The 9,309-nt window shown below is 36.2% G+C and overlaps 1 pseudogene; it reads right to left on the reverse strand.

Moving 5' to 3' along the window:
• Window positions 1–1,027: 1,027 nt before the first annotated feature.
• LOC120596974 (ferritin light chain-like) lies at window positions 1,028–1,530 on the reverse strand (annotated as a pseudogene).
• Between the last annotated feature and the right edge of the window lie 7,779 nt (window positions 1,531–9,309).

Raw genomic sequence — 9,309 nt, forward strand, 5'->3', positions numbered from 1 at the left:
GGTGAAGTCAGCATTTGAACATAGTTATGTCTGATACCATGTTTTTTACATCTTAACATGTTACCTTCATTCCTTAATTATTGAAAAAAGATCTTTAAATTAGCTTTTGAAAACACATATGTCATTTCATTTCATATAATAAAGAATTCACTTTTTAAGCACTAATCTAGAACAGCCTGGAGAGACTTGCCTAGGTAGGTTTCCATAGCTACTTGTTTGATCCTCCCCATTTCACCTCTATGATCCCATTTAGTCTTTAGCACAGCCCTGTGAATTAGGCATTATTTCGCTTTTAGAAACTAGGAACAGGTGAAGAGAGATAAAGTGGCTTGTCTAAGGTGGTGTTCAGACAAAAAGAAGATAACTAGGGCTCTAATTGAGGTCTTTTGTACTTACCTCCAAAGGCTTTATTCACCTTATTACAGTGAAGACACCTGGGAGAATTAAACAGCTCCTAAGAAATGCAAAAACTGAAACAAGTTCCTGACCGTTTAATTGAACCCACCTTGTTTACCCGTTGAATAAAAGTAATAATAACAGAAATTAACATTTACTGAGCTCATCACTAAACTAAATATCTTCTGTCATCTCTCGTTTAATCTTTACAACAAATCTATGAATTTCTCCATTTTGGAAATGAAGAAATTTAGTCTCTTAGAGATTAAATAATTTGCCCAAATTCACATAATGAGAAGTGCTAAGTTTAAAAAAACAAAAACAACAAAAACAACAACAAAAATGCAACTCTAACGTTCTTGCAAGAACAGAGAAACATATCCTATATTTAACCTCTTATATTCATCCTTCTCAATTATCTCCTCTTTATTAAACAATTTCTAATGGTTCCAAATTGACACCCCTCCCCCCTTTTGTTGTGTGCAAAAATCTTTATTGTTTCAATTTAATCCTCGGCATGGGAGAGGGCTCCAGGGTGTTTAGAAGGCTGTCTAGTGTTTGCAGGGAGAGGCTCAGTGTTTCCAGGGGGATGCAGAGGGGCCCCTCAAAAGCCTCCGGGCTTCAAAGGCTCCTAGTTATGCTTGAGGGCGAGCCTTTTGAAGAGATACTCATCCAGCCTAGCCTGGGTGCTGGCCTGCCTGCGGAAGTTAGTCAGATGTTCGCCCATCTACTTGATGAGTTTCACCTCCTCATTTAGGAAGTGGCTCTCCAGGAAGTCACGGAGATGGGCGTCTGCGTGCGCAGAACCCAGGGCGCGCAGATCCAAAAGGTCCTGGTTCAGATTCTTCTCTATGACCATGGTGGCTTCCACTCATATTGGAAAGGCTTCTGTAGGTCCTGGAAGAGGGCGCAGCTGCCACGCTGGTTTTGCATCTTCAAGAGACATTGGGCGCCCTCGCGTTTATCCTCTGCCAGTTCACGAAAGAAGTGGCCCACGCCTTCCCGAGCCACATCCTGCGGTTGAAATAGAAGCCCAGAGAGAGGTACGTGTAGGAGCCTGCAGATGCAGGTGACCAGGCGATTGATTTCGGCCTCCACCTTGGTGGAATAATATTTTCAGATTTGAGAGCTCATGGTTCGGTAGTAAGGAGTTAAGCTCAAAAAACGGTGTTAACTGGTCTGGGAGGCCAAGTATGGCTGGGAGGATTCCGAAGGTTGCAACTGGAAAAGAGGTTGGAGGGTGGTGGGAGGCTGGAAGAAGCTGTGTCCCTGGGCTGTTCCGTCCAAGCACTGTTGAAGTAAGAGACAGATCCGGGGGACCGCTGAGGGCACTGCCTGGACATGGTCTTTTTAAACCTATATAATGCTAGTTTTGTTGTATCTGTATTTTGAAAGTGTCTTTTTCTTTTTTTGTGGGGACGTGTTGGTGGTTGGTGGTGGTTATTTGTATATCTAGTCCCTCTCCCATCCTTGATCCTAAGCTTTCCAAGAACACATCAGATATTTGAGTCAGTCAAGAGCTTTTATATACTCCCACCTCAACTTGATGAGAGGTGCCACGTCTTATGTGCAATTTTGGGATCCATAAAATTTAGCCATAGAGACCTGGGACCCTCTTTGGGCAGGTGAGGACTATAATAAAGTATAAAAGGCTTGACAGGGGCTTAAGGAGGTGACTTTTAAATTCTGTTGCATTTACTCTTACATTCTAGTTAATCAAAAAACCTTAAAATAATGACAGAACTAAATTCTTTTTCTTATTTAGACAAAGGGAATGAGGGTACCTTTTATAAAAACTAATTGAGAAAGTTAAAAAGAGATAGATGGCTAACAAACAACATTCTAAAACCAAATTCTACTTTGCAATCTATGACTAATGTTTAATGCTTTCGTATTGTTCATAGGATTGTCAAAAAAAAAAAAAAATCTTTACCAAGACCTCCAAGTCTATGTATTATCTAGCCTCTTACTTCATCATTTTCTCAGTTCTTAAAATTCCCCACGTGCTCTCTACCACAAAGTTTTGCACGTTCTATACCTTCCGTCTGAATGCAACATGATAGTCTTAACTTTATTATGGTTTAAAAGCTCACACTTCAGTAAATTTAAATATTTTCTGAATGCCTGCTCTATGCAAAGCAATGAGAGATTTGGGGCACAACAACATAGTCCTTGTCTCAGGTTAATTAAAACCTTATTGTGGAAAAAATGCATAAACATCTTAAAAACTAATTAAAGAGACAAAATTCAGGGAGATAATAGGAAGAATGTTGCAGGCACTTTGTGATTACATGTCCAATGAATAGTACTATTTGGCATATCATTTAATTTCATAGTCTCAAGTTTTTAAAACTCAATGAAGTAGAAGCTCATGATAGCCTACTTCATAATAACGTACATTTGGATTAAATACAGTTGGTGTATCTAACCACTCACTATACTGTACACATGAAACATATAATATTAAATGTCAACTGCAATTGAAAAAAATACAATTGGTGACTGGGCCTCATTCTTATCTTCTGCAGGTGGAAGGACTATGAGGCTAGGTAGGGAATGTGACTGGGAAATTGGGGTTAATGTCTAATAAGTCCCCAGTTTTCTCCCTAGATGGGGCTGATGGAATGGATATGAGCTAAGTAGGAGATTCCTGGAATTTCTGTCACTGTCCTAGTCTCAGACAGTCAGAATTATGCGTATTAATATTTAAGCTTGCATTTACAACTACTACCAGGTGGTGCCAAAGCAAACTGAGACTAGAAGATTTTAGTTTGCACAATTAGCTTTTTTTTTTTTTACAGCACCTATATATTCCTAGATGGTCTGCTTAGCTTCCGAGATCAGATGAGATTGGGCACATTCAGGGTGGTGTGGCCATAGACAGTTTGCAGAACTAGACTAACAGAACTCTTGGATGGCTAGCTCTACAGGCTTACATACTTAATTAACCTCACCATAATGTGAGCCATATTTTATGTGATTGATTTTTTTATGTCAGTTATTGCATTATGGCAGGATTTTACAGTATAAGTTTCTTCATTTTTAGTTAAATGTAGCATTAAACTCATGTATTTGTTGAAAGATCAAATAAAATAATTAGTATAAATTGTTGTGATATAGCCTGACACAGGAAATACTTAATAATTGTTAGGTATTTCTATTATTAGTAATATTTGGGTAGCTGGCTCAAAGTATGGATAGGTTTACCAGTGATGCTAATCAAAATATTTAACAACTGCTATTTCATGGACACTATTGATCAGAACAAGTATGCCCTAAAGCATTAACCCATTAGTCTCCAGGAGGGGATGGGTGGTTGGGGATGATAAAGGGGACACCGATGATTCAGCTGATATAGAAGTGTTTCAGTATTTTAACAGTGTTGCATTTTACATTTTAATTTGGATTGCAAAACGTATAAAAATGTTTCTTTTCTTTCTTACCTTAGTTTTGTTATTGCACATTCTTATTTCTGTCTTGGCCAGTTGTGCCTGTTTAGTCATGTTTCTCAACATTGAAGAATGTCCACATTTTCTTTCTTTCAAAAATTCCTTTTGAAATAATTTCATTCTCTAAAAGTTGCAAAAATAGCACACAGAATTCCCATACATCTTTTCAGAGTCTCCAAAGTTAATATTTTATATACTACAGTATGATTATAAAAAACCAGGACATTAATGTTGCTATAATACTAATATCCAATCTAAGAAACTTATTAAAATTTCATCAATTAGATAAAGTATTGTCTATAATGATCTTGACACTTTTGAAGTGCTGGCGAGTTATTTTATAGATTATCACTTAATTTGAATTGCCCTGATGCTTCCTCATGATTGAATTCAGTGAGTATTTTTGGCAAGAGTGCCATGGAAATGTTTTTGTGTTCTCAGTACATTGCATCAGGAGGCACATGATGACAATTTATCCCATTATAACTGAATTCAACTTTTATCACCTAATTCAGGTGGTGTCTGCCAGGTTTCTCAACCATAAAGTTGCTATTTTGTAACCATTTTTAAAGATATTTTGAGACTATCTAAATACCCTTTCACACTTTTGCCCGCAAATTTTCATATCAGTTGATGATTCTTTTTTTCTTTTTCCTCTAATTTCACCGCCCCCGTCCCCACTTCCACCCCTGACCTAAGGATGTTGCCCTTTCCTCTTAAGAACTGGATCTCTGAAGGCGAGGTGTCTCCTCCCACATGCTCACGGCATGCACCCAGGGCCTGGCACACCCAGAAGGCCTGGTGCCTTCGGGGGTATAGACCATGACTCCACTGGGGCACAAACTCAGGACCTTCTGTGTTTAAAGCAGACGTGCTAACCACTATACTATGGAGTGACCTCAGCTGATGATTCTTGAGTGAAAAAAATTTACTGAGATATTTTACAAATGGTGATTTTTCCATTTCTGTCTTCTTTGTACCTGTATGAACTGGAATTCTACTTTAAAGAAGAGCTATCTCTTGTACTCTTTATTTATTAATTTATGTCAGTCTGATTCTTATTTTATCTTATAGATCATAATCCATTACTATTATTATTGATTGTTGTTGTTCAGATTTGCCCATTGCATGTTGGGTGGTTGATTCCCCTGAAGTCTCTTTTCATATAAAGCAATCTCCTCATTAGCTTTTCCTCCATGTCATTGATTCATTGTAAATACCCTGTAGATTACCCGTATTCTAGATTTGTCTCTTTGCTTTCTTTTAATGTTATAATTGTTCCCCCTTTTTGTAGAGGTTTGCTTAGATTTATTTTCAATATTTTTGGCCAGACTATCTCCTAGGTGGACCTACGTGCTTTCTATTGCATCACATTGGGAGGGACAATATTAGGTTGCCCCACCTCTTATAAGACTGAGATTGATCCTTGGTTTCTGGTGATAAAAACCTGGTGCCTCCTATTGAAGCTTTTACTACCAATCTGTTACAGAATGGGTTCATCCTTTCATGAATATTGCTTGAGTCAGTGTTTTCATTTGGGTTGCAAAATGGTAATATTCCAATGCTATCATTCCTTTGACATTTATTAGCTGAAATTCTTCTATGAGGAAAAACTTTCTCTTATGATTGAATAGACCTTTCATAAATATTTCAATCCAGTGTAGAAGAAAACATAATCTAATACTTTTTATTGCTGTGGATGTGTCTATCAATGTTTATCTCCTTATTCAATATTTAGACTCACGGTGGAGTCTTGGAGACTTTCCTTATTGTGAATACAGCTTATATGTTAATATTAGAATTTTACCTATGCATTAAAAGAGAATCCAGTCTTGCCATTTGATGTAGTGTTTTCCGCTGATTCCATTTTTAGAACTGTCCTAAGTTTTTCAAATCCATCACTTTTCCTCTCTAAGATGTAAGGTGAAAAGCAATCATCCTTATCTTATTGCCATAACACTCATACGAAGGGATATAGAAACCAGATTAATTGGTTAGATTAGCATATATCATTTTTCTGTCTTGCCTACCAGCTGTCTCCTCATGGAGGGAAATATCCAACATCTTTGCATCACTGCACCTAAAGCAGCTCTGTTAACAGATGGTGACTTGAAGGAATCCCATAGTTCTTCATTAAATGTGGATGTCAAAATTTCTAAACATGTCGTGAGGAAATTGTTTAATTTTTTTCCATTCTAGGTGCTAACTCAGTTAAAAAAAAGAAGTGTTATAGGTTAGTGTTGAGGGAATCTTAGGGAAAGAAGTGTGAAAAATAGGCCAGATGTCTGTTCAGGGACCAGATTTTATGGTCCTAGCAAGTGCTGTTATTCATCCCTTGCATGTCTAAAATCAAACTTCGAAGAAACTACACTATTCCTTGACATCACCAAAGTCCTTAAAAACAGGTGAATATACGTGTGTTTGAAATTGTTCCAAGGTTGTCATGAATAAATGATATTTGAGGTAGAATAATGTTCTACAAAAGTCTTTTAGTACAGGGCAGCAGATTGCCAAAAGTCAACTGAATGACTTTTTCAGAAATTAAATCCTTTCAGATAAATAAAAAGCTTTAAAATGAAAGTTCCTGGATATTAACTGAACTGCTAAATTTTGTAGCAATGTTCTGCTCTTTCTAAGTCACTGGGCTTCAGTCATACTGGTCATTTGCAGATCCTCGAATATGTCAGGCATTTTCTTGTCTCATGGCCTTTGTACATGCTCTTTCCTCAGCATGCAATGATTTCTCCAAAGCATGGTTTTGTTTCACATTTCGTTTAGGTCAAAGGTCACCTCCTTAGAGAAACTCCCTGAGCATGTCTTGTCACACAATTCATTCCCTTACCCTATTTTATTTTTCTTTATAACACTTAAAATTCTTCAGTTGTTTATTGTTTAATTTCTTTTCTATGGGAATTTGAGTTCCATGGGAACATTTGCTTTATTCAGAGGACCTAGGGAAGTGCCTGGAACCTAGCCAGCACGTACATGAGTTAGAATTGTTTTTTGATTCTGAATTACAGAAGATACACCCAAGAGAACCTTTAACAGTAAGGACATTTACTGACTCTTTATAAGAAGAAGCCTAATTGTTGACTGTCACAGGGTTGAGTGGAGTTTTTCTCCACATCTGCACTGCCATCTTTGGTGTGTTGTTCTTTTATCTTTATGTTTTTTGACTCTCAGACATAAGGCAGAAAGAGGAAGAAAAGGCACTAGCAGCATTTGTCACTTTTATCAGGCAGTAGAGATGTTTTCACAAATTCCCCAGGTGGCTTTTGCTTACATCTCATTTAATAGAACTGTTTCACATCTACTCCTAGCTGAAAGGGAGTCTGGAAGGAGAATGTTAAAAATATCCAAATGCTGTAGCAGAGATAAGCAAAGGGGAAGGGTCTTGGCAATGGCCACTGGAACAGTTAGTTAACAGTACCTACCACAGTAGTCAATAAAAATCCATTGAATGAATGAATGTTAATCAAAATGACAAGAGTTGCTTTAGCTCAGGAGCACAATAAATGGCTTAAATTCCTGCTTATCAACATTGGCTTTTATAAGGAATTTGAATTTTTAGACAGCTAACTAAACCTCAGGAGAATGTAACTACCCAGAATCAAAGAAAATGAGAAATGTCTGGATTTTAGCACATCTATATGAGTTACCTAATTTCTTCAAACATCACATTTTTCATCTTTAAAATGAAGATAATGAAGGATCTATTTCATTTATGGCTATAGGACTTCAACTGGAAAACACATGCAAAATAGTACAGTCTAGCACCTAGCACTTTACTAAAAAAGAAGTCCAAAATTTACTTTTTAAACTAAATAAAAAACAACAACAAATACAATTATCCAGATTTACTTTTTGTGATCCTAACTATTCTTTAGAAAATAATATTCTGCTTGGCATGGTACGTACCCCTTTTAACCTTTCAACTAAAATCTGGTCATATTTCCGTGTTCCTTATATACTTATTTTTGCAATGGCAAGTTACTTGAGTAGATTACTGGACAGTCTTAAGGTAATTCTGCTTAAAAGAACAAATTGGTTGGATCGTTTCAATTATGCAATTTTATTAGACTAAAAGAAAACAGTAGTCTGTCATTAGCTTTTGATGGTTCATTAGTTACAATGCTTAGATGTTGAATGCTACCTGGCTAAGGATGCATTATATTATTTTCTGCAGCCATGTCTGTTTTGATATAGTGCTGACTCTGTTATTCTTGCATCTAATGTATTCAAGTTGGCGTAGAAGTGAAAGACATAATTCTCATTACATGTGCTAAGCCAGGCAGCAAGGGAAACAAGCCTGACTAAATGCTTGGATTTTACCCAGTGGTGCAGCAAACTAATGTTGTTTCTGAAAATGAAAACTGTGTCTGTATTTGTCAGCTGGAAATGTCCAGGGCTTTAGAGAAAGTATTCAATAAATGGAGGACACTGTTCAGTAAGTTAACCCCCTTTAATTCAAAGGCACTGAGATGAATTTCTCTATGAATAATAAAGGTGCTTGTTATTAATAACATAGAACACTTTTGTGATTTTATGCTGAAGGACAAATTGTGTGACATTTTTGTTTTAACTTGATGGCATTCCTTGGCAGCAACAGCTAATAAAATTAGATTTTTAAAAAAGTTTCAGAAACTGTTTAAATAGCTCTTGTAGGTCAATTGTATTGTCTATAGTTTAAAAATTGGCATCTTCAAGAGTTTTAGTCATATTTCCTTATTTTTTTATAAACTTTGCATTTGATCTATTTTTCTGTGATTAAAAATAATCATCCCACTGTATTTGTGGTTAGAGTTACTCTAATTGTAAGTACTGACCTGATTCTGAAATAACCACTTCACAATTATACATTTCTATTTCCTTCTTTGCTTAAAAGCTTTCCCAGCTTCTTTCTCACTATCTTGTCCCCCACCCCCATTCGCTAAGCTTATAAAGTACCTGATTAGTTATTAGAATATGTGATGTTTCAAATGCCTCTTATTAATAATTACCTATCAGAAAAGTAGTAGGTTTTATTTATGATCTCACAATGAAAACTGATTTCTATTAAAAATTCTTTATATTCCCTTAAAATATGGAACAATATTGCAAATGAATAGTGTATTAGAATAATTAATTGTGCATAAGTCAACACTTTCAACAGGATGAGGACTTTACTATTTCTTCAGGCAATTTTCATTTCATATTGATTTAATCTTTTATTTTAATGTACCTGAACCTCTCTTTTCTAAATAAATTATTCTGAAATTTCATGCATAATTGCTGACATAAGAAACGTTTACATATGTAGAAAATGGGAAAGACACAAATGGTCTTTGACATCTTTAAAAAGTGTCTCAAATTTTATCTTTTGTGGAATATCGTAAGCATTCATAAAATTATCATGACGGGTTGCCTATTGATCCTAGAAGCCTCAGAGTAACTGTATGGAGTAAATGGTTAAAGTGGCCCATTA

The sequence above is a fragment of the Pteropus medius genome, unplaced genomic scaffold, assembly GCF_902729225.1.
Source record: "Pteropus medius unplaced genomic scaffold, Ma_sr-lr_union100, whole genome shotgun sequence".
Classification (NCBI taxonomy): Eukaryota; Metazoa; Chordata; class Mammalia; order Chiroptera; family Pteropodidae; genus Pteropus; species Pteropus medius.